This window comes from Aotus nancymaae, unplaced genomic scaffold (assembly GCF_030222135.1).
Source record: "Aotus nancymaae isolate 86718 unplaced genomic scaffold, 86718_ANA_hifiasm-v0.15.2.pri h1tg000040l, whole genome shotgun sequence".
In the NCBI taxonomy this organism is placed as follows: domain Eukaryota; kingdom Metazoa; phylum Chordata; class Mammalia; order Primates; family Aotidae; genus Aotus; species Aotus nancymaae.
The window spans coordinates 29328164-29340743 of record NW_026988454.1 but is presented as its reverse complement, the minus strand read 5'-3'; positions in this window follow the sequence as shown (position 1 = coordinate 29340743).

The following is a 12580-nucleotide window of genomic DNA, read 5'->3' as shown; positions in this document are numbered from 1 at the left end:
AGGGCATCAGGTTGATATCCATAGTAACCGTGTGCCATAACATCTACACATTTCCACCTGTTTTACAGACAAAGAAACAGGCAGAAGGAAAATCCAGTCTTGCAGTGGAATGACAAAACTTCAGTATGCTTGGGCGCCACTTAGGTGATCCCAGGGAGATTTAGTGTGGCCTTAGGAAAGCAAAACAGCACTTTTTATTGGAAATATGAGCTTGTTACTGGGAAAGATTTATAAAATTGGTCAAGAACTTGATTTCTAATTATGCCTCCTCAAAAAAAGGTTCTCATTTAGTAGTGGAGCAATCTAGAAAACAAACCTTTGTTTGTTTGTTTGGAAGATACTCTTTCTCTGGCTGTATTGCAGCGTTTGTTATTTGATGTGGAAATAACTAATAACTTAAGATTTTGGAAGAGAACACCCTTTAGATTTCTAAAACACAATACTTATTTCAGGGAAGACAGACCAAAAATAGCTCCTGAGATCATTGGTTTCTTTATAAATTGTGATCCCACCCCATCACTGAAGAGAAACCACTGCCACACCACTAGCAACATACAAAACCTTTGCTCTGTATCTTTGTACAGTACTACAAAGGGGTACCAGGGAGGAGAGAGTGGCTGACCACTTTAGGGCGAAAACGGCACACCACTGCTGGTGAATTCCATCTAATTATGGTCCTTCCACCCTTTTCAACCACCAAGAACTGTTTGCACTGTCAGTTCCTATCCTGAAGGTTTAACCAGTGGTTGTCTAGTATCTTTTGTCTTTAGAGCAGTGGTTCCCAAACTTTAGCACACGTCACTATCATCTGGAGGGCATGTTAAGACACAGATTGCTGGGCTTATGCTCAGAGTTTCCAGTTAAGTAAATCAGGAAATCTGCATTTCTAACAAGTTTAAAGGTGAGGCCAATAATGCTGTTTTGGAAACTTTGAGAACCACTGCCTTGAAAAATTTTCCAACTACTACTTTTAAGATCAGCCTGACTTATCAAATGCTAGAGAAAAACTGAATCTACCCTTGGGCAGACAACTTGGGATTGGATTCTATAAAGCAGTCTTGCTCAATCTTCCCAGTTTCTAGTTTTATTATACCAACGATTGGTTTTTACAAGCTAGAAGACAATGAATGTATAATTTCTATGGAACAGTGAGATAAATCTAAGCTTCTTGTCTTTGTATTTAGAAACATTGATTCTATGGATGATCATTTATATCATGTTGACCCTTTGACTTGTACTGAAGGTGATTTTAAATTTAAGTATGTAGTGTTTAAATTTCTTCTGTCCATATCATTTTAGTGAGATGCTTCCGTGTTGGCTCCATTACAGCCTTGGCTCCTGGCTTACAGATTTTTGAGTAGTTGCTTGCTTGCCAGTTGTTTTACATTTCTCATTGGCCATCAACATATTAGTCTTTTGAGATGGGATGAGACTACTTGCTGTACTTTCATCTTTCATTTAACTGTCTGGTGTAAATTAATATTTTAATTTCATATATATCTGTAAAGAGTCTACCCAAAGGCTTCACGGAAATTTGCAAAATGAACTAATTCCCTTTTAAGCAGTAGGTGTGCCTGTTTTGACTTTTCAGTAAATATGCTGTGTCTGTGCACATATCTGCATGGTGGAGACTATATTCATGATCTCATCTTCCAAGTGATGGGAAAAATATAAAAGAGAATCAGTGTGCTTTGGGAATCCAGTGAAATCATGTTAACTCATATAGAGGGGGCCTTAGTTTATCTCTTCTTTATTTAATTAATTAGCTTTGGAAATTCTTTTACCATTAAAAAAAAACTAAGGACCATATAGAGAATGATATAAGAAAAAACAAGTAACTTAAAAATCATCACCTATTTTTAAACTGCATTAATTACACAAAATGCTTATTAATTCAATAAAGTTTCTCTAATGACTTCTGCTTAATAAACACCCTGACATCGTTTAAATTAATTTAGACTATTGTAGGAATGGAAGGAAATGATTATGTTTACTAGAATTAGATCAGAAAGCATATCAGAATGTTAATGATATCAAGGAGACAATCCACAGAGTTTTTGCCTCTATGGCTGGAAATAACTGAAGGGTTTTTTTTTTTGTTGTTGTTGTTGTTTTACTTTAGTTTCCCATAAGTTTTGGAAATTATTTGTGCATTTCTTTTGATAACACTGATTTTAAAATTAAATTTCAAAAGTCAATATCTAAGAGTAATTTATTTTTGTTTTACCAACCAGTGCCAAAAAGGAGAGGAGGGAATCTGAAAGCCAATCTTTTGAACTAATGTGTGAAAGATTATGTTTTTCTTAAAGTTAGGGAGGGTCAAGCCCTGACACTGCCAGCCCCAGCGAGCGTCTTTGGTGACCTCGGGATTATGTACAAGCTGCTTTGTCCTGCATTTTTTTCATCTAGTTCTTGATGGGAGTGCTTCTCTCTAATAAAAACTGATTTCCCACAAAATAGGCAAAGCTGAACAAGGATGAATGCTTTTGATATTGTGAGTTTCACTTCAGTTGAAACCATGTGATAGAATACCCAGGTGTGGCATGATGGGGCAGGAGGAGGTGCCTAGAGGGAAACGTTATTTTTGTTTCTTAGTTTGTGTTGGAGGATGGGGGAGCTAAGAATAAGATGTTTGTTGCCCTAATCATGCTAAAAGACTATTATTCAAGATGCTTTTCCCACTTTTCTAAGAGGAATAAACTTAGACAAATTACATTATATATAAACAGTTCCCCTACTGCCATCTCCCACTCTAGATAAAGCCAATGGGTGGTATGGGTCCTTTTATTCCTTATAGTATTATGCCAAAGAATCAACTTATTTTCATTGAAGATTATAAATAACTGAAGCTTGGTATAGCCATAATGATTTGAGTCAGTGTACCATTTTACCTACAAAATGCAAAATTCATCCTTGCAACCCCATTCACCAGGAGCCTTGAAGCATTTTGTTTATTCCAAAGGCCTTGTCAAGGAAGCGTAATTTTTCGTTTTGCCTTCTTCGTCAGTTTGGTCACATTTACTTTAAAAAAAAAACAACTGAAAATCATCATCCTTTATATGTTGATATAACTGTTTGATTTCATAGACTCTGTCTGTTCCTTGTTTAACAGGTCTCTGTAAACAAGCTTGCAAGTGTATTTTGTGTACATTTTATCTGAGGTGAAAATGAAAATTCTAAAGAGAAAATATTTTAAAAGATATTGTATTTATGTTGCTTGTGTTGTAGAATAAAGATTCAAATGCATTAAAAATCTGGTACATGAAACAATTGTCTTTACTGAATAAATATATCTAAATAATTTATATAAATATCCTGTTTACAGAACTCTATCAAAAGAACCAGGCTCCTTTTCATGGCATTTCATAAGTCTGAATATCAAAGGGCCCTTTTAAATCCTATAACATGGAGATAGTCACTACTGACAGTTTGCTATATGCCTAAAAAAACAAATTTGTAGAACTATATCACTATTTCCTTTTTTGTAAAAAAAAAAAAAAAAAAAGTGATTATTCTGTGAAATTATCTTTTACTCATAAGAACATATATCAAATTCATATTGTCAGTAGATATTGATGTAGATCATTCATTTAAAAAATTAAAGTATTGGCGGGGCTTGGTGGCTCATGCCTGTAATCCCAGCATTTTGGGAGGTAGAGGCAGGTGGATCACCTGGGGTCAGGAGTTCGAGACCAGCCTGACCAACACAGAGAAACCCCGTCTCTCCTAAGAATACAAAATAGTGGGGCATGATAGCACATGCCTGTTATCCCAGCTACTCAGGAGGCTGAGCCAGGAGAATCACTTTAACCTGGGAGGCAGAGGTTACAGTGAGCCGAGATCGTGCCATTGCACGCCAGCCTGCGCAACAAGAGCAAAACTCTATCTCAAAAAAAAAAAAAAGAAATTAAAGTATTACCTTTTGTTCATAACCAAAGATCCCTCAATTAATATTATTATTTAAAGGTAATATTAAAAAATACAGCTTTTAACTTCCTGATCTTACTAGATTGTAGTTTTAAGTATACATATTTCACAATATCACACTATACCCCATAAATATATACAATTAATTTAATTGATGTCAATTAAAAAAATTTTTAAAAAAGAAAACATTTTTAAAAAGATTGTTTTGTAAGTCTATAATATATCAGCCTAGGTATCACCCTGCCCAAATCATAGAAAACTGCTGTTTGATCAAGTGTGGGATAAGAGACATTCAAAATGCTGTGGAAATGGAATTTTTGCTTATGACCTTAAATCATGATTCTATCATGCATACACACTAGTGATCTGTTACACCACAAAAACTCAATCACTTCCATCATAAGGATGAAATAAAACTAAAATAGACAACATACTTTGCATAAGAACATCACAAGGCCACGCAGTGGCTCGTGCCTGTAATCCCAGCACTTTGGGAGGCCAGGGCAGGCAGATCACGAGGTCAGGATCAAGACCATCCTGGCTAACATGGTGAAAACCTGTCTCTACTAAAAAAATACAAAAAATTAGCTGGGCATGGTGGCAGGCGCCTGTAGTCCCACCTGCTCGGGAGGCTGAGGCAGGAGAATCAATTGAACCTGGGAGGTGGAGGCTGCAGTGAGCTGAGATCACGCCACTGCACTCCAGCCTAGGTGAAAGAGTAAGACTGTCTCCAAGAGGAAAAAAAAAAAAAAAAGCACATCACAACTACAGGGGCCAACTATGCTCATGGATGGAGACAGCTGTGTCAGAGTGGGGCCTCCGCCAAAAAATCAGAGTTCACATCCCATGCTTTGTCTCTTCCTGGAAGTGGGAAACCTGGACAACACTTAGAGCTCAAGTGTCCTGCTCTGTAAAATGAAAACACACTCTTACCTCAAAGGGCTGCCTAAAGGTAATATGAAAGCTCTATCTTGCAGTGCTTTGCAAACACTAGTTCCTAATCAACAGTAAGTACTATGTGTAGGAGAATAACTATAAATACCATGGTGTTTTGCAAGTTAATTTATATTCAAGGATATGTACATATCCTTGACATTCATATTCATGAATGTACTCCAATACAGAAAGCTTAACACTTTACACCAATCTAAAATGAAGTTAGCAGCTCAGGAGCAGATCTCTTTAATCAAACATTTTGGAAATGAATTCTAGGTCAATGGCCAATTCTTCAGTTATTAATATCTAGCAATGAATATGCTATGTGAACAAATCTATGTGTATTTCTTTAAAACAGACTTGATAAACACTTCAACTATTTGGCTTATGATCAAAACTTGTATTATAATGTAGCTTTGATGTATATTTTATATCACTCATTAGAAAATTCACTTTCCCTTACAGCTTAAAGCTAGATTCAATATACAAGTGAAAATAAAATCGAAGCATAATGCAAAATTGTGGTTTTCACTTATCGACCAGCATTTGTTATCTCAAAACTTTGAAAGAGCACATTAACATCTCTTCCGTCTTCTCCTTGTTTGTTTTTATTTATAGATTCCTAGTTACAACATAAAGCCATTAGTGCCCTGAGTCTGCCTTGCTAACTTAATCTGGCTGCACAAAATGTTGTGTTGTCAGAGAAACAAACTGTCCAGTTTAATGATCTCACTCAAACTCAAATATTACAAAGGCATAGTTAAATCCCACAAACGTTTATAAGCAGATTCTAAATCATTTCTTTTTTGAAAAAAGCACTAGGTTATTTCTATTTAAACATGAAGAGATGAAATGCACAACAGTTTAGAGCTGAGAACTCAAAAATATTGAACTGGTATTGGTATTCTCTTTGATACTGTTTCCTAGTCTTTTTTTTTTTGAGACCAAGTCTTGCTCTGTCACCCAGGCTGGAGTGCAGTGACATGATCTCGGCTCACTGCAACCTCCACCTCCTGGGTTCAAGCAATTCCCTTGCCTCAGCCTCCTGAGTAGCTAGAACTACAGGTGTGTGCCACTACACCCAACTAATTTTTTATATTTTAGTAGAGACGGGATTTCACTATGTTGGCCAGTATGGTCTTGATCTTCTGACCTAATGACCCGCCCACCTCGGCCTCCCAAAGTGCTGTGATTACAGGTGTGAGCCACTGCACCCGGCCTGTTTCCTTCTCTTTCTTGTATCTGCATATAAGGAAGCTACATTGAGCTATTGTTCTAACCAGTTTAAAAGATGGAAGGAAGTAAAACAACATTTTCTAGCACTGTCTCTAGTAGAGAAAGAATTTGAAACACATTCTCTAGTGGTGTCTCTAGCCAAGAATGATTTACCTTCAAGAAAATGAATTAGATGTTAAATGTTGTGAAGTAGAAAGCTCCATTTATAGCAACTTGAAAAATTGAGTGTTGAAGCTAATGTGCCCATTATAAAGGAAAGATATGCTGGCTGTATTACAGATAACAGTTTGATATTTCAAGCTTCCTTTTAATCTGCTCCTATTAATGGCCATGGACTCTGTAAATATTTGACAGCTTTTAAAGCATAACAATGGGTTACAAAAATAATATTCTTATAAAGTCTAGAATAGATTTCTTTTTCAAGCGGAAGGAGAATATATTATAATAGACCTCTCAGGTCAAAACCATTTATAAATAGACATTTTGAAAAATTAACTGAGCATAGTTGATGTTTTATTCTAAGGACAATGAACTAAAGACACAGGCAGCTACATATTAGTGCAGATTTACACAGTTAAATTTTAGATTATTAGATTGGTCAATTTTATTTAACTGTTAGATTGGTGCAAAAGTAATTGAGGTTTTCACCATAACATTTTTTTGTTTTTTGGTTTTTTTGTATTGAGACAAGAGTCTTGCTCTGTCACCCAGGCCAGAGTACAATGATGTGGTCTTGGCTCACTGCAACCTCCTCCTCCGGATTCACGCAATTCTTTGCCTCAGCCTCCCAAGTAGCTGGGATTACAGGTGTGAGTTACCACACCTGGTCAGTCTTTCCCATTACTTTTAGTGCAAAACCCATTACTTTTGCACCAACCTAATAGCTTTTATTTCTATGGAAACAAACAACCCTGTAAACCTTCGGTGATTTTGGGGTGATTAGAGCAGGTCCTGGCATGGAGACAGAAACAACTCCTCCTCCCCAGTCTCTCTGTCAGCCCTCTGCTCAGCCTGGCCAGGGGCAGTAGCCTCTCTGTCCCCGCACACTCAGCTGAGCACACCTGTGCTGCGACCTGCCCATGCCTCCTAGTCCTCAACCAGAAATAGATTGACATCATAACAGCGTTGTTTCGAAGGCTTCCCTTGAAAGGACACACAGGATTCAGGCAATTATCAGAACAACTTGAGTTGTATCTTTCATGAAATTGTAGACTAGCCAAAATTCAAAAATGGGCACAGATAGGGATTTAAAGGACCAGATCCCTGATCCAAAAATTGTAGATAAGTGCTACTAGACCACGTTTCTTCAATACAAGTTTTTCCTCAAAAGTATTAAGTACATTTGGCTGAAAAGTATTCTCAAGATATTAATCTATTTTTTGTCTCTCAGTATTTCCCCCCATTCGTTTTCCCCTAGTCAAGTAAATAGTTGGCTCAGGAGTTCATTGTTTCAGGAAAGAGCCATGATGTGATAGAATGCCAAACATTGCCTGTAAGTCTCCAGCTCTTATCTTCTAAAAGCCTCAGTCCTTTACACATACGTTAAGTTTGTGCTACCCTAGAATAGAGGCTCAGAACACTTTTTAGTTGAATTAGAGGAAAATAAAGAAAATTACAACTTAAAAAAGTTGTGGGCTAAGATTTATACCTGCTTTTGTAGTGAATAATCTAAAAATCACTGTAAAACCTTATGTCTGGTTTTGTAAGGCTATTAGGATGGCAAACAAACCAACCCACCCAGCTGTCCTAACAAATGCAAACAAATTCCTATTCCCTAGGAAAGTACCAGCAGAGTGGAGCGCAGTGGCTCACGCCTGTAATCCCAGCACTTTGGGAGGCTGAGGCGGGTGGATCACCTGAGGTGAGGGGTTCAAGATCATCCTGACCAACATGAAGAAACCACGTCTCTACTAAAAATACAAAATTAGCTGGGCATGGTGGCACATGCTTGTAATCCCAGCAACTCAGGAGGCTGAGGCAGAAGAATCGCTTGAACCCGGAGGTGGAGGTTTCGGTGAGCCAAGATCACACCACTGCACTCCAGCCTGAGCAACAAGAGCGAAACTCCATCTCAAAAGAAAAAAAGAAAGTGCCAGCAGAGTCGGCAATCAACAAGGCTTCCTAAGTTCAAAGTCAGTGGCTCTTGGCCTCAGAAGGCTAGCTATCTGCTCTCTTTGGGAACAAGGGCTATCTGCCTTATCTGGTCATCTTCTATTGGGGTCCAAACTCTCTCCCCTTGAATATGTGGGCCATTTTAACAGAACAGAATTTGATTCCACCCACTAGGCAGGGACCCATTTGGGGCAGATAAACCAAATGTGTTTTCCCACCCAGTGTTACAGCCTCCATTCTGCTTACTTCTGGATGAACTAGACACCGCATGTTCACTTCTGCTGGGGCTACAATAGCCCAACTTCATGGTTAGGTAATCAGCAAAATAAATCTCCCACCCCATGTGAATTACAGCCAGATTCAGCCTTAGAAATTCAAATAGTCTCTCTATATAATCTTTTTTTGGGGGACAAAGTCACGCTTTGTCACCCAGGATGGACTGCAGTGGCACGATCTTGACTCACTGCAACCTCTGCCTCCCAGGTTCAAGGAACTCTCCTGCCTCGGCCTCCCACGTAGCTAGGACTACAGGCGTGTATAACCATGCCCAGCTAATTTTTGTATTTTTAGTAGAGATGGGGTTTCACTATGTTGGCCAGGCTGGTCTTGAACTCCTGACCTTGTGATCTGCCTGCTTCGGCCTCCCAAAGTGCTGGGATTACAGGCATGAGCCACTGTGCCCGGCCCCTCTATATAATCTTAAGGAAAATGGCAGGACAATGTAACCGGCTTACTGAGTGACTTAACCCCTATCAAAACCATCCTTCCCCTCCCCAGGAGCTGACTACAGCCTCCTCCCCCAGCTCACTTAGGTAGCTGAACTAGCTCAGCCACCTTAAGACAGTCTCAAATTCTCACATCCCTAAGAATCAAAAATTGTTGAATGTTGAACTTGCCAGTGTCCAGGCCTTGGATACCTTCAAGTGTTCTTGCAGAACTTCTGATCCATTGAGATAGTGAGAATGTGGACTTGGCTTGTTTTGATTCCGTGTACTCTGATGCTCCAGTCAGAGAGGAAATCCTTGTGTTATTTCCTCTCCATTCAGTTAGTATGGTGCAGAGCTCAGGAGTCTGCACTCTGTCAAGGTTTCAAAATGCAGAAATAGGTGGACGTTGTTCAAGCATTCTATTCCCCAGGTAGCTTCACTTTAGAATGAAAATTTGTAATTTAGGGTAGGCAAAGAATTCAGGGATCTCTGTAATCCCAGCACTTTGGGAGGCCAAGGCAGGTGGATCACCTGAGGTCAGCCTGACCAATATGGTGAAACCCCGTCTCTACTAAAAATACAAAAATTAGCCTGGTGTAGTGGCACATGCCTGTAATCCCAGCTACTCAGGAGGCTGAGGCAGGAGGATCACTTGAACTCAGGAGGCGGAGGTTGCAGTGAGCTGAGATTGTGCCACTGCACTCCAGCCTGAGCAACAGAACAAGACTCTGTCTCAAAAAAAAAAAGAACAGGTCCACAAACTTAAAAGTGAAAAAGTTATAGCTCTATTTTCACTGACTCATAACTGAAATTTAACATGCCCTTTCATTTGGAATGTGTGCAACTAATCACAGCAATGTTGGCAGGACCTGCAGTTTATTTCCCAGAAAAGCCCCTCCCTATTGCAGATCCTAAAAATTCCCAGACTTGGAACACATGGTGGTTATTAGAAACCACTACTAGATCTTGTTATTTAATGTATTCATGGGGAAGGATATATATCATTCTATCACAAGTTGAGGATTTTTGATAACTACATTGGCTTCCTTTGTAATAAATTGTATTTTATCTTAAGCATTTAGAAACATTATTCAGAAAAATTGTATAGACCTCCCCAGACTGCAAAGAAGTCCAAGGCACAATAGTCAGTTAAAGAAACTCCGGCCTAGAGTTATCATAAAGAAGGGGATGGCTGTCAATCTGGGACAAACTCATCAAATTCTATCTGGAACAAGTACATTTTCCTCTCACATCACCTGATGGTGTTAGGATCACTGTAACTCCCTTTCCTAGATCAACACAGTGCGTTTGTGAGCAAATGACTTCTCAAGTCTCATTACCTTATCTGCCATGTAACAGGGCTGGTGAAGTGATTGCCAAGGTCCCTTAAAACAAAAAATTTCCCTTTCCCTGGCCAGTGTTCTGATGGCAAAGTGGTTCCATTAAGGTCTCATGAAGGCTCCTGCTTTAGAGGCATTCAAAAGAGGGGCTATGCAGAGATTTTCTCCTACTCAGAAGAAACGTCTCCTGGCTGTAGAGTAAAAAGTTTACTAAAAAGGCGGTTCTGTATGTACTCATGAAATTCACTCACTTAAAATTTCAGTTTGGTTGGGGTTTTTAAAGCATTGTCCAAAAAAAAAAAAAAAATAGAATGACCTAAAATTTCTCCTCACCTCCTTTTTTTAAAATGAAAAATAAAAATCAGTGTTTTAATGTCAGGATTGATCTCTTAAAATTTTTTTTAAATGATTTGTTTTGTGTAAATTTTTAAAATTGCCTCAAATCGGGAGTATCTCAAAAATAAAAATAGACCTAACAATATTTAAAGATGAGGTGGATAAATTATAAGTCAAATACGTTAATTTTCTATCCAGATTTATGCCCGTTACTGAATATACCAGCCTTTTAGATATCTGGAACCAGTTTAACTGCTAATTACTAAGCTAAGATTTATTCTAAAATATTCAATAACTAATATTGGCAATGATTTTACCAAATAATTCTAATATGCAAATGGTCAAACTCTTTTATCATCATGATCTTATATTATTAGCCATCAGATTATGAAATAAATCTAGAAAAATTTTACATATAACACCAACAACAGTTAAACTGGTATTGATTAATAATTATTTCTTCATTATCTTCATTTTAAGAATAAATTTTTAAACCACTGAAGCAATCATTTTCTTAAGAAAAGTGAAACTGAGAGGACCACTTTTAAAAGGAACAGGGGTCTCTGCTACTCCATGTTTACTCTGTCATAGAAAAACAGCCAGGCACGGTGGCTCACACCTGTAATCCCAGCACTTTGGGAGGCCAAGGAGGGCAGATCACTTGAGGTCAGGAGTTCAGGTTCAGCCTGGCCAACAGGCTCTACTAAAAATACAAAAATTAGCTGGGTGTGGTGGTATGCACCTGTAGTCCCAGCTACTCTGGAAGCTGAGGCAGGAGAATCACTTGAACCCAGGAGGTGGAGGTTACAGTGAGCTGAGATGGCACCACTGCACTCTTGCCTGGGTGACAGAGTAAGACTCCATCTCAAAAAAAAAAAAGAAAAACAAGGCCGGGCGCAGTGGCTCAAGCCTGTAATCCCAGCACTTTGGGAGGCCGAGGCGGGTGGATCCCGAGGTCAAGAGATCGAGACCATCCTGGTCAACATGGTGAAACCCCGTCTCTACTAATACAAAAAATTAGCTGGGCACGGTGGCGCGTGCCTGTAATCCCAGCTACTCAGGAGGCTGAGGCAGGAGAATTGCCTGAACCCAGGAGGCGGAGGTTGCGGTGAGCCGAGATCGCGCCATTGCACTCCAGCCTGGGTAACAAGAGCGAAACTCTGTCTCCAAAAAAAAAAAAAAAAAAAAAAAAAAGAAAAACAAGAAAGAATGACCTTGTGCTCGTATTTCCTCTCTGACTGGAGCATCAGATTATAAGGAATCAAAAACAAGCCCCCAAGTCCACATTCTCATTATCTCAATACTCAGAACTACACTGAACAATTTATTTTAAATACATCCTTTTATTCTCACCAACAGTCTGTAAGGTAAGTTCTCCAGACCATATTGTACAGATAGAGAGAGTAATGGCTCAGAGAAGTGAAAAGAAATAACTTACTGATGGTCACATGGCTGGAAATTGGCAGAGCCAGAATTCAAACCCAGTTCAGTCTGATTGCAAAGCCATACTTTCAGCACTAGGATATGATAGTTTGAGATAAAAATGAAAGTGAAATTAACAGCCAGGCTGGGGAGTCTTTCCCAGTGCATCATCTCTCACCTCAATCAATCGAACATCCCCACAAACTTAAATTCAAACCTTTTTTTCTTAATCAGTCCTCACAAAATAATGTGTTATACTAGTCCCCACAACAAGAAATTGAGTCTGGTCTCATAACCACAGGAAACACAAAATAAATTCATCTTCTATAGGAATAAGCAACACACAAGACAACAGATGATCATATTCAACCTGACAATTTAGCATTTGCCAAGTGATAACTTGAGAGCGCTAATACTCAAGGCAAACTAAAGGTCATTCTGAGTAGTCACAATTTTTAGAATTTCTCATTTTATTCCTGCATTACACTATACTGTTGAGAAGCAATGGTTTCAGGCCAAATTATCTCAGCTTCCTTTAGAAATGCCTGTGCTAAATTAAAATTT